Here is a 22293-nt window from a genome sequence, read left to right on the forward strand (position 1 = left end):
CACAGTGGACATTTGGGCAGCCTGATGGATCACTATTCAAAGTCTGCATGAGAGATCCTTGGTCTTGTACGCACTTCTAGGCTCGTTGTAATACTAACTACATGGGCAATTACCTAAAGGCTATGTACCTCAGGTATCTCAGGGACATCTCAGGTACCTCAGAGAAGTAGGACATGAACTTGACGTCGGGGCCAACACACACAGGGCTGTTTACATTTCCCTGGGACTGCAGAACATTTCTGGAGAGTCTTACCTGCTCTTTAACTGACTGAATGCTTCATGTGTTCTTTCTCTCTCCAGGACTTCCCCTGCCTCCCTGCCTTCAGGGAAAATACACCAGAGTCTACCGACTCATTGGAACAAGTAAGTTTATTTCTGACCACGCAGAGATACAAATCTGGATATACGTGCAGCAAAATGCCCCTTTGTGAAACCTGGTGAAAAGAACGCAAAGGAGAAGTAACACAGTCACATTGCAAGCAGTTACCTCTTACTTTGACAGAGGGCCTTGGCAAAAAAACCCCAAACCAAACCATGCCAAAACTTCACCGTTAGTCGATACTGTAAGAAGAATACAAAGGCTTTGCTGAGACTGCCAATTAAGCATGCACTGGGTAAGATGGGGAACAACTGAGTTGTATGCATTTACAGCTAAATCCCAAGTTATTCATCAGTGTATGAATAATTATTTTCTCCAGCGTGCCTTGAGTTTGTCTAGATTTAAGAAAATGCTTCACTGTCCTGAGCAGCTCCTTCTTATGGAGTGTGTTATAAATTCCTGGGCACGTAGCCTTTGTGAATGTTTTGGAGAATCCTGAAGTCCAGTAATCAGAAGCAAGCGAGGTGGTACCGCCAGGTTACTGCAGCCAAAAGCAGGTATCAAGCTTGTCATTCCAGGCATAGGGGAGGTCATGGCAGTATGGCTTCTGGACTGCAGCTGACTGTATGCCTGTAGTCTCACTCAGAGAGACACATACTCTTTCTTAGGAGTCACTCTTTCCTAATATTCCCTCCTTTTCTTCTCCATCTATATATCCTACGTTTTTCCTTTCATCTCCTCTCTTTAGCTTGTATTTAATGTTTCTGCCCCATAGACAGTACCTCGCTCAAACAATTCTGAAACAAGGAATTGGTGGGCCTTCCTGTGCACATTCAAGTGTGAAAAGGGTGAACCTAAATTAATCCTGAAACAACTCTGAAGACCAAAACTCTTTCATGTAGCCTGCTTTAGTCTTTTGTCTGTTTTAGAACAGGGAGTTTTACTTACTACAATTAAATCCACAAGATAAATAGAGGGACATTAAACCATGATTTTTTTTTTCCACTGTCGAATAGATGGGTTAGTTCTGCTGTACGCAGGTTCACTGTACGCAGCAGTAGTGTCTATCATTCCAATGCAGCTTATCGGGTCTGTAGTTGTTCTTATTTTAATAATAAGCATATAAATTCTTTAACTTGGCAGATTGATTGGGATCAACAGAGAAAGACTTTCTTTTTCATCTCTTGGAAAATAATGTTGCTGTCTGGCTGATGAGCACTAGCTCTCCTTTCCAGCATCTTCACACTACGCCAGACAAATTAGACAAGGTGCCAGATCACCCCGTTCCATCTCACCGTAAAGTTTTCAGTAACACAAGAAACACTGCTTCATGTATCTTCACATCGGGAAGTACAGGTGAGGATGTGTGCTAACAAAGTACAACTGCAGCTCTCTGAAAATTTAGCTGGTATAAATTTAGCAACAAAACAGGCGCACAAAAAGACAGAACTTGAATTTTTAAGCCAAGATAGGGAGAAATTCATTTAGTTAAAAGCATAGTACACTTTAAACCATTTTTGTCTTGGCATAACAAGGGCGTAATTCCAGTTAGTGACCTTTCACATAGCTATTCCATGGCTGAACTTTATTTCTTAAACATAAGGCCAATAAAGTCAGTCTCTAACAGCTGCTCAGATTCCATAGTGACAGAATTTCACAGGTCTATACTAAAAAGAAATATGGGCAGTACAAGTGCTTGGGCCTTGGGAGAAAAGTGTTCCTCTGAGACTGACCTGAATAATGAAGCTTCACCTTACTTCCCTGGGAAGCAAAGGGGAATCCTTCCTCTTGTCAAGCCAATCAACTTTGTAAAAGTTTTTCCTATTGCAAATAGCAGCCGAGCAGCACAGCGGCTCTTCAGAAGCTTTCCCATTCTCGCTTTGTGGCGAGGGAACACTGTGTGCGCGGTCGGTCTGCACTCGCCTGTGAAGGGTATGGACTTTCTCCCACAGACACAGCAGATGAGAGGATTTAATAGCCTTACAGGCAGAAAGACTAAAGAAGCTGAGAGACTAAGGAGATGTACTCATGAGGTAAAGACTAAAGGACGGGACAGACAAAGACTCAGAAGAAAAGACAATTCTCCCTCTACCTTCCAAACATAATTCTGTTTGCAGCAAAATTATTAATGCAAGCAGTACATTTATAATTATTTGCTTTTCTCCCATTGACAGGTTTCCCAAAAGCCGCTATCATCACTCATCTAAGAGCTCTATCTGCCTGCTTAGCATTTACTCAGTGTGATGCAGTTTCTCAGCATATTCTGAAGCTCACTCTTCCCTTGTACCACATGAGTGCTTCTCGGCATCAGTGGATGCACTGAATTAGGCAATCTTTGCCTTCTAGTGAATTTTCATTAACTTGAGAATGCTGTAACATTCTGTTGTTTGGCAAGTATCTCCGTTTGGTGAGTAACTCAAATATTATGTCTACCAATAGACTTGTGTCATTTTCTCATTTTTATCACCTTCTACGGTCTGCAAACAATATCTAAGATACATGCCTAGTTTTTGAAGCTTAGAACAGATGCCAATCGTTACATAGATCCACCATAACATGACTTGAGGTCTGCGTATTGCTCATACCACTGCGTATGTTCTGCAGGTTTAACTTAGAATCATATTTGTATCCTGTACCAAAAGTCTAAAAGGGCATTCACATAGGCATCTCGGCAGTCAGGCTTGATTTTTAGTGTCAGAAGGGACAAATGCATTGCGGAAGCTTTAACTAACCTTCAGAAGAAGGTCAACTAAATCTGTGTTGGAGCTTTTTGAGTCACATATTTGAGTAACACCTACAGAATTGGATTCTTTATATTAAAGGGAAGGAAAGGAAGAACGACGGAGCCTCCCCTTTGGATTCTGATAAGGGGGGTTATTTGTAGAGAGCTAGCAACCAGGTGTTTTTTCAGGTATGTCCTCCTGTCCTGTCCTTAGAGTCTTGCCCAGATGCTGGTTTTTGGTATGCTAAGTATACACCTGGACTGTTTTAAAAGCCATTTCAGTGCTTTGTTTCTTAGGGAACAGCATGGGCAGGCATGCTGGGCTACAGCAACTGATCCCAAGACTGCTGCTGCCTAACCAAAACACAAAAGGGATAGGAAAAGGCACCTTAAAAGTGCAAGGAATACACCCCTCGTGTACTCCCCACAGGATGACCTTCTGCAACAGGTCAGGAGAGTATCATCTGCAGAGAGCAGGAAAGGGCCCCACATTACATCTTCTGAAAGTTTGAGCAGACTGTTTTGTGCTGTTAGGGGATGCCGAGAGGCATTCGGCAGTTTTGCCTCTCCCTAAATACTGACAAATTGCCTGAAAGGCACAAATTTGACTGCGAACAAGATGGGAACCTAACGGAGAAAGCACACAGAGAGAGTATACATTTAGAGAGAAGTGTAATTTTTAGATAGTTTAAAGAATTGAGGAAAGCTATTTTTTCACTAATAGGTTACTGTACTAAGTAAATGTATCTTCAAATGCAGTTAGCATAGGTTATCTACGGTGCCTCAGGACAGCAGTGCCCTCTTCTCGGAAAAACCTTTGGAACAGACTTGTCTTTATGGTTCCATTAGATGGAGAAAATCTATATGGAGCTCTAGGGTCTATATATGTGGAAGCGATTAAACCTGTTTGCATTTATGTGTTCTCTGACTAAAGCTTTTTTTAGCTAGCTTACTACCAAAGATACTATCAGTACTAACTGATGAACATCTACACATGTGTAAATTCTTATTAAAGCAGATAAAAACAATCTTAGAAAAAACCCTCAAAATTACAAAAAAACATATCGTTACTTTAAAAAACATCTTAGGGGAGGATAATAGGATGAATGCTGAACTCACAATTTTCTGAGTGGACAGATAATTCAGTCCCTTCTGAAAAAACCAGATGTGTCTTGAGAAAGAGTTCATCCTAATCAAGAGTGACAAACAAAAATATGAAATTCTCATGCAAAATTGGATTTAAGATCAAATCAATCTTGAAAATTTTTCAGCAGTCCATACGTAGGCTCTTTCTAATATAACTTGCAACCATGGTTGACTGATTTTGTGAAAACCAGACAGGCTGAGAGTTGTTCTTCTCAACCTCCCTGACTTGACTCTAGAAGAAGAGCAGGGGCCCAGGGACAATGATGCATAGAACCAGTGTACTCCGAGGCTCTGAGATAGTAGGTTTTTCACTTGACTTTTGCTAGCTTTATTTCTTGTTTGCAGAAGGATATTAGGAAGAGGTTTCTAAGAGCATGCAGGGAGTGATTTCAGTTTTGCATTATTTGTGCTCTGGTTTGGTTTGAGGTTTTTAGGGGTTTTTTGGTTTTGTTTTTTTTTTTTTTTTCCAAAACTCATCTTTCCTTGTAGAAAAATCTGACTTTATTAAAATAACATCAAGGGATCATTTAAACAGAAAATCTCAGCAATCTGTATTCATAACACACATTTAAAATATTTAGTACCTGTCTTTATTGAACTTTTAATCTTATCATTACAACTTTTTAAATAATTACCAAGACAAATTCATGCTAGCTATTCAGTTTGAAGCAATCCCACCTGGTAATGACTGAACATTATTACCATCTGGCAGCTATTCGGTGCCTGTGTGAAATGACTTGGTGGTCTAAGCGTGGATCCTGTCCTAAGTGCTGCCAAAAGAGAGAAGGAGCTGGCAAACTTATTAGCAGTCTCAGCTCAGAAGCCAAAGACTAAATGATCTGGGAGCTGTGGAAATGGAGTAGCAGTGTGAAGAGGAAATCAGGCATGTTACAGATCATATTACAGATCAAGACGGAAAAACAAGAACTGAAAAGTGGCCTGTTTCAGCAAGAGAAGTGAAAGAAAATGTTGGCTACATTGAAAACACCGTACAAGTAATAACAGTGCTTGAAAACAGTGTGTTTTGAGCTTTTCCCTTAATGTAAGCCACCTTTTAAATGAGATTATTTTATATACCACTTCTGCTCTCGTACACTGACTATCGTGTGTAGACCAACTTGTTCATGAATTGGCATTTGAGTCACTGCTGTACAGCAAATGCTTACACAGAAAAATAACACAGGAAGGCGTTTAGCGTATTTGTATTTAATGTCTTAAATGAAGTTTAACAGCTGGAAATGAGAGGAGAGCCAGTACCATAAAATCAGCCAGCTCTCTGCAGAGCATCGCCAAGTGTCCCATGAACTAGAGATTTTGTGATCAGCTGCACCAATGAAAGTTAAAGAACATTCTTATTTTGAAACAGAAACTTCCAAGCTCGCATGTGGCTTTGATAGAGAAATGAGTAAGAAATAAATGCTGCATTTAGACTGAGATTTCACTGTACCTGTGAATCAGATCATTCTGTCTAACTGAAGACATTCCATAGTAAAATGGTATGATTCATTTTACTCAGTAATTGCATCCAATTTTCACTGACACAGGCTGAAATGGAACATTGCATTTTACTTGAATTACTTCTTTGTTAGGATGTTATGCAAATCACTGCAACTTTCAAGCATCAGAAAATGCATCTGGTGAATGAAGGATTTAATCCAGAAATTATAGCTGAACCTCTGTACTTCATGCATCAGCCTGCACATTCCGATATTCCTTGGACAAGAGAGCTATACAAGAATGTGGTTTCCGGTGAAATACGTTTATAAAGCATATGTGTGGATGTGGCATTGTGGCATGTAGCTTGATGGACATGGTGCTGTGTGGTGTTGGGTGGGTTGGTTTTTGGTGTGTTGTGGCTTGTTGTTGTTGTGTGGTGGTTGGCTTTTTTTTTTTTTTTTTTTTTTTTTCCAGGTTGGACTTGATGATCTTACAGGTCTTTTCCAACCGTAGTGATTCTGTGATTCTGTGAAATAAAACTACAATACAGAAAGTAAATGTCAAGTATACTCCTGCAATCATTTCAACAAAAGCCAGGATGCACTATTTGTTCTAAAAACACAAGATAATTTGTTCTAAAAACACAAGATAATCAAATTAGTCTTAATGTGATAGAATTTACCTCTTCATAAGACAGAGCCACAATAGTTATGTGCATTGTGTAAGCTGCGCTGCATCTGCTCATATTACTTCCAGTGCTCACACATGCAAATTTTTATTTTACACTTCTCACCGATTCAAATTATTTTTGCCTAAGCCACCAGTATCTTACCTTAGCTGAATATTTCACTCCTTTAGATCATCATACTGATTCTGCTTTTAGAACGCATAAATGAGTAGATGAATAATGTCATAGGCAATAATAAAATATAAAATGGGCAGACAGAAACAGAAGCAAAATACTGCGCAAGCACTGCATGTAGACTTCAGTTCAATGTCTGTTAATTATATTATGTAATATTTATTGCAATATTTTATGTGATGCTCAATTTCAGATTTTTATGGAAAATAAACATTCTATGTCAAAGTACAGTTGTAGTATTTAGTGGTCGTGATTTTTCACAACTTACACCACAACTAACACAGATTAAACTCTCCCCAAAAGTTCATCCCCGCTGACACATGACCTCTTCCTTTACTTGCTGATTGTCATATTCCTGAAATAGAGTTCTCATGAAAACAGGGCAGAAATGACTATAACTTCCAGCTTTTGCTGGAAGTGAACACCCAGAACCTGTTACAAGGTGAGGTGACCCCTGAGGCCTCTCCTGCCCACGCCCCTGGGGGGTCCCTCACCCTGGAGCCAGGCCTTGGGCTGACCCATGGCCTTGTGAGGAGTGGGGCCCGGCTGTTCCCCCCGCGCTGAGTTACCGGGGTGCCTCTGCCCGCCAGTGCTTCGCTGCTTTTTGTTTGTGCAGATTAGCCTTTAATCACGTCACCTAACATTCTAGGGAGTTCCCAGGCGTGCCTACAGATTTTATAGGATGATAGAAAAGCCATAGTCATACCAGCTGTAGGAATACTATTGAGTGTGTTTGCAGGTAAGAGAACATCATTATTTCTTGGTCTAGGCTTTTTTTTTCTAGTTGTCTCAGTGATGAACGCTGAACGTATTGGTTTAAGTCTTTACATGCTCCTGTGTGTGAGTGTGCACAAAGCCCTGCCTTCTTCAAATAAACCTAGGGCTCTGTCAAATTGAAACATAGTTGAAAGGCTTTCTGTTATGATTTCTTTCTTAAACCTTTGAGAGGAAAAATGTTAAGGGTGACTCTGACATATCCGACTGCCTCTTGTTAAGCTTTAGGTCTTGTTACATCCATCTGTGCTGGATCTGAGAAGCAGAAAATGTCTTCAGGGGTTTCATCTCAGATGCCCCAATTCAAAAGCCAGTTACGGGAGGCGTCTCATGAGGCCTTGCTCCACCAGCCCAGAGGACTGCTGGAAGGGAGGTGCTCCTTAAAACGAGCCATGAAGGAAAGGTGATGGAAATCCTCCTCGTGCAAAAGGTCTGTCTTATCATGAGAAGTTGTCAGGTGAACGGTGGGGATGACTTGTTCAAGGTTGACTGAGGAGAAGACCGTCAGACAGTTACAGGATTGCCCAGCTCTGTGGCTCAGGGCTGACCCCTCAGCAGCAGGTGGCCACAGCTCTCATTGCATGGCCCTGCATGGGCCTTACGCATGCATCACTGCCCTCCTGTAGTGACATTCTTCACGCTTCTGTCACCATCTCCATCAACTACTAATGGAAGTACCTCTTGGTAAAGTTAGTGTCAAGAAGTAGAAGAATCTGGTCGTTTTTCTGCCTTTTTCAGTGTGAGATGTAGTTTGGGGTATTCCTAATGAAACCTTGGGTTGTAAATTGAACAAGCCACCTCTCATGGTCATCACAGCTTTCCTCACATAGTAGAAGTGATAGTACTCATCCTCCTTGCAGAAATACCAATGTGAACAAGATCAATGGTAATAAAAGAAGTGTATCTTGAGTTCCCTTTGGCTTCCTGTGGATAAATGCCATCCTCCTGAAGGAAATCTTTTAATATCCCTCCAAATGAGGTCACAAATGGAACGGAAAGAGGAGAAAAACTCTCCTAACTAGATTTTAATCCCAGGACATGCAAGGTCAAGCTTGGCTGCTTCTCTGAACCAATGTTGAAATAAAAGGTGGGGGTTTTTTCATGAAACACTAAGTTTATCTGAAAGGTTTTGCCGCAATAATTTTTTCAAAGGCTATTAAGCTCAAGTTGTCCACAAGAAAGGTGTGGCGGAGAGGAGCTTTAGCTTTGAAAGCTGGTTGGCTGGGTTTTTTTTCTGAGGGCTACTTCTTGGTGCCGAAGTGGTTCAAGGCTTACCTGCCATGAGTTGCACCACTATCAAGTCATGAGACTTACAGAATAAACTTGCCTAAAGGAGGGAGAATTCCCTTCTTAGCTCAACATACATGGTTCAGATTAATATGTTCTTATTTCCTTCTTTCTTTCCCTAGGAATTTTCCTCTGGCAAAATTGAATGCTTCAGTGGACACTGTTTGAAATCAATGAGAAAAAACATGCCGCCCTGTTCAGACTCTAGCTTTGACAAAAGCATGGAAATATTAAGTGAAAATGTCAATTGAAGACACTTTACGAGGTATTGTATTTCTAGATGTCCAATCCCTGTTCAATTCATAGAATTAAAAGGAAAAGTGAAAGCATGCACAATGAGTCATGTCATGATAAATCTACAGCTAAAAATCTGCGGGGCAGTATGATTATGTTAATGTCAGTGTCAGTGTCTTAGAACGAGAATCACTCTTCTTAGTCAAAGTCTTCTGCTTGTATAAAAAACGTGCATCTTTTCCCAACTCTTTTGAGATCTCTCCTCCGCTTTGGTTACTGAGATGTTATTTGCACTATTGAGACTTCAAGATTAGCCGGTTAGGAAAGTTGCGTCCTTACCGAACTGTCTGCATATGGTACGCAGCAGACTTGGGACCTGAATCCTCAGTGTGGTCCACAGGCTTTTCTTTGCATGATGTGGAGCACTGGATTACAAACTTGGTCAGGTTTCCTAGTCTTGATGGGGAACAGTACAATACAAGACTTCTATACAATATTCTAATACAATAATTCTTTTCTTCTTTCTCTCCTCTGTTCTCTTTCTTAATGTAGGCGGTTGGCAAAGCCAAAGTCAGACCAAAAAAAAATAAGAATATAAAGAAGGTAAGTAGTGGTAACTCCCTAGGATTCCTTTTTACTCTGGTTTCTGAGAAGGATTGTGTTGGGTCACTCCATCTATTTAACTTGGCCACAAAAACTGCTGAACTCATCAACCCAAAGCAGCTGAAGTTGTGAAAATAGATAGTGAAAAGATAGTGAATTTCCTATGAGTTTTACGAAAAGAGGTAGGTGAGAATAGGAGGATATGCTATTAATTCCTGTCAGGCTTGGGGAGAACACAGCTTGAATTCCAGCCTGCTCTTAGGCACTAGTGCCTGAGAATCTGTTCCTTAGCTCAGGTTTCTTTGTGACACGGATTTTCTGGAGTCTGCAGGACACAAATTAATTGAAAATCGTTCTTGCAAATAGGAGGTAATATTTGAGTTAAAAAGTAATTCAGTCATGAGGCGCACAAACCCGCTGATGTGGGGAAGGTGTCACTGAAGTTCAGTGATTCACCTTGGAACTGAATCACTGTGCTGAGTACACAAGCAGGCTTGGTGCTGTGAGGCTGCTTGCTGGCAGCTGGGAAAATGTGTTATTTCCAGGCAGCGTCCTGCCAGCCATGGATGGGCTGAACGCAGGAAGGGGCCTGAAATGCGCTTTGTGTGTAGTAATTCAAGTTCTAATTGTGCACTACTTCCTCACTGACCTCTCTTAACTGTTTTAATGATAGTGCAAGTAACAGACCCGTGGCAAAGGATGCTGTGTGGTAAATACTGGGCAGATCGTTTTTAAAGCAGGCAAGCGTTTGAGTTCTTTGCTATTTGGGAGTTTATCTTGAGACGTTTCTTATCTTCTAGAGCTTTTGTGTCAGGATGCAGAAAATGAGTGATGCATGCTTAAACAATGGACTAAAACCACGCATCTTAAGAAGAGACTTCCCACATAAATATTTTTTTAAAAAAACTATTCGATACAATTTGACATGGATGGAGTAAAAACACCTTAGAGAGAGGTATTTGTTGCTTTCACTTTTCCAGAAAGAAGTAACTGGAATGAACTTGCTTCCTGCATGGAACAAAAGCTGCGTGTTTGTTTTCATCAGATTGGCTTCCCAGTCTATTAAAAAATTGCTATACAAGTCATGCTTTTAGGTAGGTAGTTTAAACATAATTAATTTAAGTTGAATGCTGTGGTGATGACAATAACTTCCAATTCAGTATTTAAAGAAAAAATCAAGCCACTGCAGATTTTTTTACATTTTACTAGAGCAACGGTGAAATAAAGGGACTAACGTATTTTCTGTCTCAAAATATTTTATACATTAATGCATTGTAGTCACCAGAACACTGAAGACCGGAGCTGATGCAAAAGCTGCACAACAAGTCCATGAAGAAAACGGGGATTTGGAGGTCCGCTGAAGCTGCAGACTTCAACAAAGTCGTTACACCATTACAAATCAATCTGTTTTGTTCGACAAACTTATAACAAAGTAAGTGGGTTTTTTTCATGATCTTACAAAGCTACTAAAATGAGCCTTACTAGCAAGCCTTTCTGCTATGGCATAATATTGGCTAGGGACTTTCTCCTTCTTTTGACAACAGAAAAAGGTATTGTTATTCCTGGCAGCAAGAGCTAAATGTATTCAGTGGTCAGGCTGAGACTTCCCTACGTGCCCTTACGTATATGGTACATCCGTGTGACAACTGCTGGGCTGCAGGTGCCTTCCATAGTAGAGTTCCAACAGGGTGGTGCAGCTTGGAACTTCTGGGTTGTTACTGGCAACCTCTGCTAACATTCCGTGGTCGTTGATCAGGTAGGGTCTCCTCCTCGTCCTCTGCCTGCACTGGTATGTCCTGCTCGCAGGAGCAGGCAGTGCCCCTGTGCCGTAAGAAGAGCCGGCGGGGAAGACGGCCGGCCTGGCTGAACAAGGAGCTTATGCTGAGGCTCGGGGAAAAAAAGAGAACTTACCACCTCTGGAAAAAGGGGCAGGCAAGTGAAGAGGAATACAAGGACCTCGTTAGGTCATGCAGGGAGGGAATTAGGAAGGCGAAAGCCCAGCTAGAGCTCAACCTGGCCACGGTCGTGAGTGACAACAAAAAAAGCTTCTATAAATACATTAACAACAAAAAGGGGGCCAAGGAGGATCTCCATCCTCTACTGGATGCGGCGGGGAACATTGTCACGAAGGATGAGGAAAAGGCTGAGGTACTTAATGCCTTCTTCGCCTCAGTCTTTAACAGCCACACCAGGTATCCTCAGGGTATCCGTCTCCCTGAGCTGGATGACAGGGATGGAGAGCAAAATAGGCTCCCCATGATCCAGGAGGAAGCAGTTAACGACCTGCTATGCCACTGGAGACTCATAAGTCTATGGGGCCTGATGGCATCCACCCAAGGGTGCTGAGGGAGCTGGCGGAGGAGCTTGCCAAGCCGCTCTCCATCATTTATCAACAGTCCTGGTCAACGGGGGAGGTCCCGGATGACTGGAGGCTTGCCAACGTGACGCCCATCTACAAGAAGGGTCGGAAGGAGGATCCGGGGAACTACAGGCCTGTCAGCCTGACCTCGGTGCCGGGGAAGGTTATGGAGAGGCTCATCTTGAGGGCGCTCACGGGACACGTGCAGAATACCCAAGGGATCAGGCCAAGCCAGCACGGGTTCATGAAAGGCAGGTCCTGCTTGACCAACCTGATCTCCTTCTATGACCAGGTGACCCGCCTAGTGGATGAGGGGAAGGCTGTTGATGTTGTCTACCTGGACTTCAGCAAAGCCTTTGACACTGTTCCCCACAGTATTCTCCTAGAGAAGCTGGCGGCCCGTGGTTTAGACAGGTACACTCTTCGCTGGGTAAAAAACTGGCTGGATGGCCGAGCCCAGAGAGTTGTAGTGAATGGGGTGAAATCCAGCTGGCGGCCGGTCACAAGCGGAGTCCCCCAGGGCTCAGTTTTGGGACCGGTCTTGTTTAATGTCTTCATTGATGATCTGGATGAGGGGATAGAGTGCTCCCTCAGCAAGTTTGCAGACGACACCAAGTTGGGAGGGAGTGTTGATCTGCTTGAGGGTAGGAAGGCTCTGCAGAGGGATCTGGACAGGCTGGATCGATGGGCTGAGGCCAACCGGATGAAGTTCAGTAAGGCCAAGTGCTGGGTTCTACACTTGGGCCACAACAACCCCAGGCAACGCTACAGGCTTGGGGATGAGTGGCTGGAAAGCTCCCCCGCAGAAAAGGACCTGGGGGTGTTGATCGACACCCGGCTGAATATGAGCCAGCAGTGTGCCCAGGTGGCCAAGAAGGCCAACGGCATCCTGGCTTGTATCAGAAATGGTGTGGCCAGCAGGAGCAGGGAGGTGATCGTGCCTCTGTACTCGGTGCTGGTGAGGCCGCACCTCGAATACTGTGTTCAGTTTTGGGCCCCTCACTACAAGAAAGACATTGAGGTGCTGGAGCATGTCCAGAGAAGGGCGACGAAGCTGGTGAGGGGTCTGGAACACAAGTCTGATGAGGAGCGGCTGAGGGAGCTGGGGTTGTTTAGCCTGGAGAAGAGGAGGCTGAGGGGAGACCTCATCGCTCTCTACAGCTACCTGAAAGGGGGTTGCAGAGAGGTGGGTGTTGGTCTCTTCTCCCAAGTGACTAATGACAGGACTAGAGGAAATGGCCTCAAGTTGCGCCAGGGGACGTTCAGGCTAGATATTAGGAAAAAGTTCTTTACCGAGAGAGTAGTGAAACATTGGAATAGGCTGCCCAGGGAGGTGGTAGAGTCACCCTCCCTGGAGGTATTCAAGGAGCGTGTGGATGTGGCATTGTGGGATGTAGCTTGATGGACATGGTGCTGTGTGGTGTTGGGTGGGTTGGTTTTTGGTGTGTTGTGCCTTGTTGTTGTTGTGTGGTGGTTGGCTTGCGTGGGTTGTTTGTGTGTGGTTTTTTTTTTTTGGTTTTTTTTTTTTTTTCAGGTTGGACTTGATGATCTTACAGGTCTTTTCCAACCGTAGTGATTCTGTGATTCTGTGATTCTGTGAATTATTGTTAATACATTGATTTGTGTAAGGTGTGGGGCTTTGTACTTCGCAGCAAAACTGTTTAACCTGTTTTTTGGAAATAGGTGCTTGTGGCTGCTTAAGACTTCCAGGTCTGAGAGCATGTGCGGGAGGATGTATTTGGAAGGTGTTTCATGTGTAAAGAATTTGGGCACAGCCAATGTTGAAATTTGCCACTGGTGTCTCTGTTTTGGGATTGCCAGTTGCAGAGAGGTCTTCATACCAGAGCATCTTTTATGTACTTGCCCTCTAAATGAATTTTCTTAGCATCAGAACTGCCTTCACTTTTAATTAACTTTTCTTCCATGCTTATGAATGTTCTTATAATGCTTGGTTGAGTTAAGATACTGAGGAAAGTTGGATAAAGCCAAAGTGAAGTAGTCCCAGTGTTTCTGCCTGTCTGTCCATGGCTTAATTCTCTTTGTGAAGCCCAAATGGACATTGTTTTCAGAAAGGTTTGCCAAGTGTAACAGCAGTGGGATGTTTTTTCCAGCATGTATAGTCATGGAAAACCAGTACAAAACTTAGATTACAGTTAAGAGAAGAACAAGCAGCCTGTTGTCTGAGGAAGGCTGTGAACTGAAAATTACTTAATGCTGTCATGCAGAACAACTTAAGTGCTATTATAAACTGCCATAATTTCTTTCTGTTGTCTTACTATGATCTTTAGAATTCTTATTTTTCTCTTGCTTAAATGGATTTTTTTTACTGTGCTCACCGAGAGGGAAAATAAACCTGAAAACAGTGTATTTTTGCAAATCTCAAATGCTTGTTCTTAAATCTATAAAAACCTTGAACATTTGATCTAATTTTTAAGTAGTGAGAGCTTGCATTTATGTATGTGCTGTGTTGACTGGTGTGGCTATTCGTAAGTGCTAAGAGTTGTTAAAGTAAACCCAGTTTAATGCCTGCAGTGACCTTTTTCCTTTATTTACTCACAGACATTAAATAGAAAACAATTTGAACACGTATTTAACTATTTAGGAAGTTTAAGCTCATTTGTAAGGTTTTCTGCATTCACTTGCCATTGTTATAAAAGCAAAAACCTTCTAGCTGCATCCTAAGTTAGAAAGCGCTTTTCTCTTTCTCCTTAATTCAAATCAGGTGTCTTCCACTAAACTTTCGGAAAGACGATTTGAAGGGAATTCACAAGGATCGAATGAAAATTGGAGCACGTCTGGCTGACGTTGATCCAATGCAAACAGATTGTTCAGTAAGTATTTTTAGTTCATTGTGTCAGTGAGATGTTTCCAGTGTTTATGAAAGCTTTCAATAACGTGCTGTCTACAGTTACCTTGGTTTACAGTTTTCTCTCAAGCAGTTTGAAAATTGCCCAGAGCATTTCCTTTGTGCTGACATACAATTTCTGATGGAACCTTATCAAGGTTGCAGCTTTCTTTAACATATAAAATGTGTTCTTTTGAATTTCTCTTTAGGTACGGTTTGATGGTGTAGGTGGTCTTTCTGACCACATTTCAGCTTTAAAAGAGATGGTCGTTTTTCCTTTGCTTTACCCAGAAGTCTTTGAGCGATTCAAAATTCAACCTCCAAGGTAACAGACATTGTTTCATAGAATCATAGAATGGTTTGGGTTGGAAGGGACCTTAAAGATCATCCAGTTCCAACCCTCTTCCATGGGCAGGGACACCTTCCACTAGAGCAGGTTGCTCAAAGCCCCATACAACCTGGCCTTGAACACTTCCAGGGTTGGGGCGTCCACAGCTTCTCTGGGCAACCTGTTCCAGTGCCTCACCACCCACATGGTGAAGAATTTCTTCCTTATAGCTGATCTCAATCCACCCTCTTTCAGTTTTAAAGCCATTACCCCTTGTCCTGTCACTACATGCCCTTGCAAAAAGTCCCTCTCCAGCTTTCCTGTAGGCCCCTTTTGGGTACTGGAAGGCTGCTCTAAGGTCTCCCCGGAGCCTTCACTTCTCCAGGCTGAACAATGCCAACTCTCTCAGCCTGTCTTCATAGGAGAGGTGCTCCAGCCCTCTGATCATCTTTGTGGCCCTCCTCTGGACTTGCGCCAACAGGTCCCTGTCCTTACGTGGGGGGCCCCAGAGCTGAACGCAGTACTCCAGGTGGGGTCTCATGAGAGTGAAGTAGAGGGGAAGAATCACCTCCCTCGACCTGCTGGTCACCCATTTTCATGAGAATATTCAACTGAGGTATCAATATGTTTCCATGCTTCAAAATTTTCAGGAGTGTTGATGGGGTTTTTTAGCAGTAGTAAAAAGTAATTTCTTAAAAATGGATAGAATCCAGAATATATGTAGGATCAAAGATGTACTGTGTGGGGAGAATATACTTTGAAAGTGTCTCGCCTTTAAAAGGCAGGGTTGGAGTGTTTTTGTTTTGAGTTCTACGTACAAGTCAACTTCATTAGTTTATAAGCAGGAAGAAGGAATTACCTACTGGTAGTCAACTGTAATTTGTTTCTTGGAAGTCCAGTTGTCTCTCCCACCGACTCTCTTTTTTTTCAAGTGCTCAAGTATCAAGTTTACAATTGATAGGACTTGCAACTAGAACCTTGCAGCGTTTGTTGTACTTAGTTATGAAATGAAATTATTAGTTAGCTTTACATATTCTTGGTCAGCAAAACTCAATCATGGTATATTGAAATACGACTTTTAATCCTTTGCTTTCAGTAACTTTAAAAGTATTACAAAGAACGACAACAAAATCTGTGTTTTGCTTCTTTATTCATTTAAATTCTTTTTGAAACAGCAGTGTATTGGCTTTTCTAGCTGATGGCTATATTTATCTGATGGCTATATTTATCTGATGGCTATATTTATATATCCCAGCTTCAGACTTCCTCCTCATTTATCATCAGCAATGGGAGACCAAGTCCACTAACTTAAAGCTTTTTACGGGAGAATTAAATGCTTTACTATCAAATCTTGCCTTTTGTGAAAACAAGAATGAATGTGCCGTGTATCATTGAAGAATGAACTGGTGATTCATAAGTTAGCCCAGTCTTAGATTCTGTGCTGAAGTTTGTTCTTGTTTGGCTCCACTGTGCTGTAACCACCCCTGTTAGTTTGTCAGCAGTTTTGGAAGTGTTGTTCTGGGACACTACGATCATTTCTCAAGGTTCTGTACATCTGCATGATCCTCTTTATTCATGTTGTTTACTGCCTTGTTGAGTTGTGTAGGAACACAAAACTTCCATCTGGTTTGACTTTTCTCACGCTTCAGCTGTTACCGCTCTCTTACACGTGAAGTGTAAGCTAGAGAGAAGAGTTGTGTGTTGTAGGGATGAGGGTTGTAATAGGTACTTTGCCATGATGTTTTTTTCTTATGTGAATCTTTGGTATTTTTAATTGCAGAGGCTGTCTCTTCTATGGCCCTCCAGGGACTGGGAAGACACTGGTTGCTCGTGCACTTGCTAATGAATGTAGCCAAGGTGACAGGAGAATAGCCTTTTTTATGAGAAAAGGTGCCGACTGCCTGAGTAAATGGGCGGGGGAATCTGAACGACAGCTTCGTTTATTGTTTGATCAGGTAAGGTGGAAACGTGCCATGTGTTCTGTCCGAGTTGTAACTGTAGTTTTCTGTGGTCAATATTTTTAAGAACTCACTCTTTTTTGGGTTTTGTCAGTTCCTTCCACTGAAACGGGATTGTCAGTGTTTCTTTTTTCAGTGGGTTTTTTAGGGGCTTGAAATCTTGAGATGTATTGGGAAAGATTAATAAAACAAATGAGAGAACCTCGCAAAGCAACACCCCCCCCCCCCCCCCTCAAACAGCCACAAAAAAGGTTTCAAGAGGCAAGAGACGGTGGCTTTAGATCAGAGGGAAACAGATGCAGGCTGCAAGCATGGTCATTTAAATTCATAACAGAAGCTTGCTTCCAGAACCTGTAATTGAATTAAGTCCTGGCTCTGTTCTCGGTGGTTGCCAAATAGCTGTAAAAACTACTGGTATGATTTGTTTCCTGTCACCCAGTCTCAGTGGGTTGACATAGCTGCTGTCTTCTGTTACTCGTGCCACTTACTCCGTTAGCTCAATTAGTAGAGATCCCTGATGCTAGTTGGAAAAATCTAGCTCCAGTGACTTTCCAACCATGACGTTTCTCTCTTTAAAATTGTGCTGGTTTACTTACGTCAGTATTCCTGTGTTTTCATTCTAGGCCTACCAGATGCGACCTTCAATTATTTTCTTTGATGAGATAGATGGTCTTGCTCCTGTGCGGTCCTGTGAACAAGATGAAATCCATAGGTAGTACATTTTTTGTACCTACATAGAAGCTGCTAGATCTTTGTGAAAAGAAGACCACAACCTATTTAACTTCATGTGACACATTCATTTGTCCTGAAAACTAGTAATTCAATGCTACTAAACTTCAGATGGTTTTTAAACAATAATTGAAAACAATTCACTAAGCTTGATAGCAGCACAAGACCTGTGTTACCTTGTCTGTTTTTTTATGTCTTAAAACGAGTCTTTCAGGAAGGAGCATCTCATCAATAAAAGCTTGTCCTTTTTGAGTGGTCATTGGAGAAGGTCATGTAAAACGTAACAAAATTTACTAAACCAGTGAATGAAAATTACATTTTTCTGTTAGCTCTATTGTATCAACACTTCTGGCACTTATGGATGGGTTAGACAGCAGAGGAGAGATTGTGGTAATTGGAGCCACCAACAGGCTGGATTCTATAGATCCTGCTTTACGAAGACCCGGACGGTTTGATCGAGAGTTCCTCTTCAGCCTGCCAAATAAAGAGGTCAGAACTTAAACTCAACCCTAATGCTAATGTGGCAAAGTCCCTCTTTGTAACAAAATCACATAACAGTGCAGTATCACGGAGCAGTTAAAGTCGAAATCAGTGTTGTACAACTTGGACAAAAGAGGGATGTCTGGAGAGAGCTGCGTTGTGCTGTGGAGGGCAGATCTGGTACTGAATATATATGACTAAGATGATTTCAACAAGTAGGTAGTTCTAGAATTAATTTTGGTTTCACTGTGACCAGCCAAGAAAAGGGGATGCTGCTAGTCACTGAAATGTTTAAGTAAGGATCAATGTCTGAATTAGCTATAAATTACTGCTATCTCATCTGGAAAATGACAGAAATGGTGTGCACGCAAGAATGCCTTTTTGCTAACAACAACTTTTACCAAGGCTGGTGCTGGAGCAACTTAAGATTTTTCATTCCCAAAGTGGTTCATGTTTGCTTACTTATTTAATCCAATTAGGCACTTTCACCCTGAAGCACTCTTGCTCTCAGTTCTTGGTTTATGAATGGATAGTGGACGTACCTGTGTTGGACTGTTCCCAGGCTGGGTATCCTGGGCGTTACCTATAAGTATTTGGGGATCTGACATTCTTACTGGTACTCGTTAACAGCGACTTGGACAAAGATGTGAAGTACACTGCACAGGTGCAGGGCTTGGGAAGCTTCTAGTTCAATGGCAATAGCTAAGCAATGAAAAAATAGGTATATAGCAACAAAAAAATATTGGGGGGACGATAGTGTGCAAAACTGGAACCCTGTTTTTGTGGTTTTTCTCTGGCTACCGCTGATATTGCTTTTTCTTTTAGTAGCACTTTTTGGAAAAAGGATAAAATGCTTATTGGAGTGAAGGCTAATAAAAGTGCACTGAGCAGTGTAGTTAACACACACATTTGCCTCCAGTTTCTATCTGCTTTCAGGAACAGGAGAGGAGGTGCCATGAAACGGATATAATACACGGTTCCCTACTGTGGAAGAATTCTAGAAATCTGCCATAATTAATCTGTGTACCAGGAAATACTTAAATGAAAGTCTTGCTAAGATCAGACACGAAGACAGGCAACATTTGACATTTTCTGGATCAATGACAGGAGTTTGAGTCATAATTATTGTTCTTTGTAGTAACTGTAGCAATTTGAAAGGTAGTGCTAGGACTGTCTTCCTTGAATGAACTGGCAGAAAACCAAATTTGATGAACTAATGAGCCTGTCATCACGAGATTTTGCTGAATGGAGAGAAAAAGTATTTTTGTTAATGTGAGGTGGTTTTGTGTTTTGTTTTTTATTTTTAAGAGAAAACTTAGGACAAACCAAAATGCAACCATTTTGTTTCCAGGCTAGAAAAGATATTTTCAAGATTCACACACGAGACTGGACCCCTAAGCCACTGGACATGTTTCTTGAAGAGCTAGCTGAAAAATGTGTTGGTAAGTTTGAAAACAAAGTCAGTCACTGCACGTGACTGAGTCCTAAGGAATCTGAGCTTGTACCAGGCAGCACCCGAGCTCTTGTGCCTTGCTGCAGAGTGAGGCAGCTGACACGCCTTGGGAGCAAACAAAGTTAGATGCTTCTTTTCTTGTCATTTTCTTCTTGTCTCTCAGAACATTAAAGAGCTTTGGGGCATCTTCCTCAGGACTAAAGTTCTGATTAGGAGGCCGCTTCATAAGCGCAGGGTATCAGGCTGTGAGCCACGTAACAAAACTTCTCTGCAGTTCGGTAACGCTTTGGATTATCTCTTAGCCTGTTAATTTTTAGCTGCATACAAAGTCTTTCAGTGTTGCACTTTGGAAACCTTGGCCTTGACTTCTGTGTTGCTTGAGACTGACATAACATTTGATTCTTGTTTTGTTTATTAGGATACTGTGGTGCTGATATTAAATGCTTATGTGCTGAAGCTGCCCTCTGTGCTCTGCGCCGCCGCTATCCTCAAATATACAAAAGCAGTGAGAAACTGCAGTTAGATATTGCTTCTATTAAAATAACAGCGAAGGATTTTGTCATGGCTATGCAGAAGACTGTTCCAGCTTCACGGAGGGCTGTGGCTTCACCTGGGCGAGCACTATCACCTATTTCAAAACCACTGCTTGAAAACACACTAGCAAGAATTTTACAAGCCTTGCAGAGAGTATTTCCCCACGCAGAGCTTGCTCTAAAGAAGGACCAACAGCAAGGTATAACAATAGTAGCTGCTTCTTTAAACTTCTGCCAAAGCAAAAACTTCCGATTTGTGCAATCAACATACAGAAACCTCTCAGCCATAATGACAGTAGGATTTTATAATATGCACATGCACGCCTTTATTTCAGGAATATCGTGCATAGTTTTTATTCTGGATTCTAAACTGAAGTGCTGGATGGGAGCTGTGAATGACTCGCAATACATAGGAGAGAACTATGCATTCTCTCCTAGAGCACCCTGTTTCTCACAGTAGCTAATATCGTGTTTATCATTCGTAGAGATGGATTTAAGGTTTAATGTGTGAGGCACCTCTTTCAAAATAAATGTTTAAATGGGGGGAGAGGGCATTTTTACATGAATGCTTCTAATTCCTGTGAAGAATGCTGGAACCACAATACAAGTATAAGTGGTTTAAGCTAAATAGTGTTACAGCTATCGTGATTTTTAACCATCGTCTCTTAATTTGAATGTTTGTGGATCACATTGTACGCCTGCACATGAGATCAGAATGTTTCAGTAACGTATACTCTGGGGCTTGGCTTGCATATCATATGTGAGCTCACACTCCTGACTGCATCAGCCCTGACCAAGTTGTCTGTCGGTTGGTGACAGCAAATAAATTGATAAACTCGCTGCACTCCTGATTAACGGAGATCCATGAATAATTAGTTATTATCCTAATCCCTGGAGAATATCCTACCAGTATTACTCTCAGTAGAGCTGGTAGATTGTTTGCATTGGTAAAAGAGGCAGAAACCCACCAACAATATAAAAGCAGAGAGGCTAAGGGATTGGTAATTGCATCCTGTCTCCGTTGTTGGCCTTTCATGATCTCTTCCTTCGGGGATCTTTGAGGAGCCTTATTTAGAAGATGTGTTGGTCTGTATATTCTGACTCACTAGTCCTAGACAAAGGGAAGGCTATGGCCACCACGTCCGCTTAATTTCCCCACATCCAGTGGGGGAACCTGCTCCAGAAGGAAGTGGCCTTGTTGGGTTCTTCAGGTGTCTAGGAACTATAGAAGTTCCTAATCAACTTTATTCTAAGGAAGAAACCTCCTGTTGTTTTCACCAACAGAGAGAGAATACCTTATGCAAATCATGCGATGTAGGACAGCTTTGTAGAGACTTGTGCAATCTCCTTAGATCTGTGGTAGGATAAACTCTTCAGAAAATAACATTCGGCATGTGCCCTCAAATGAAGAAATACAATATAAGGGGTCTCCAGCACTGATTTAGAAGCTGTATTAATGTGAGAGCGAGATATGGACTATTCAGGAAAGTTAACAAACCTCTCTTGTCTTTCAGACAGTTTAAATCATATTTTAAGAAATTATGCGATTGACAGTGATGAGGAATCACCATCAATCTTTGAAGATAAGCCAACTCCTAAAATGCCTGGTAGACAAAAGGAAAAATTCCTCAATTTTAGCAGGTACATATTTGTCCCTTTATGTTTGCATTATTCAGATGGCCGTGTCTGTAAACAGTTTTGGTGTGAGGGGTGGTAGATGAAGAAGTAGAGGGGAGGAGTGTGGGGGGGTGATCAATATTTGCAAGAAGTAAGCGTGTAGATCCAGCTGGGTACTGAGGTTCTAATGGAGTACACTGCCATAACCCATCAAACTGAATGGCCCAGCCCTCTTTTCCTAAGTCAAAGTGGTCCACAGACTATTAGAATGTGTTGATTTAATCCATGGCATTCCTTGAAAGACTCAAGACCAAAGAAACGTGCTGCCTGTCCTTTTAGCTAAAAAAACCCTACAGATCCGTGTAGACATCTTTTGCCCTTCTAATTTCCAAGATTGTTAAACCAGCAGCGAATTATGTAGCAGAAACAGAACGGAGAAATGGTTTGTTAAAACACTGTGAGAAAAACTTAAACAATGTCTGCATTTTGTACCTTTAACCGACTAAGTTTATGTTAACTTTTTAACATTTTAATGTGGAAGTCATATAAGCTGACAGTTGAAAAAACAGATTATTGTCGTCACTGGTGGGTCAGTTATTTTTCTCAC

At 41.9% G+C, this 22293-nt stretch overlaps 1 pseudogene; it reads left to right on the forward strand.

Annotated features, from left to right (window-relative positions):
* Positions 1 to 7864: 7864 nt before the first annotated feature.
* LOC132320990 (ATPase family AAA domain-containing protein 2-like) overlaps positions 7865 to 22293 on the forward strand; it is a 122800-nt pseudogene continuing 108371 nt past the window's right edge.

The sequence above is a fragment of the Gavia stellata genome, unplaced genomic scaffold (genome assembly GCF_030936135.1).
Source record: "Gavia stellata isolate bGavSte3 unplaced genomic scaffold, bGavSte3.hap2 HAP2_SCAFFOLD_50, whole genome shotgun sequence".
In the NCBI taxonomy this organism is placed as follows: domain Eukaryota; kingdom Metazoa; phylum Chordata; class Aves; order Gaviiformes; family Gaviidae; genus Gavia; species Gavia stellata.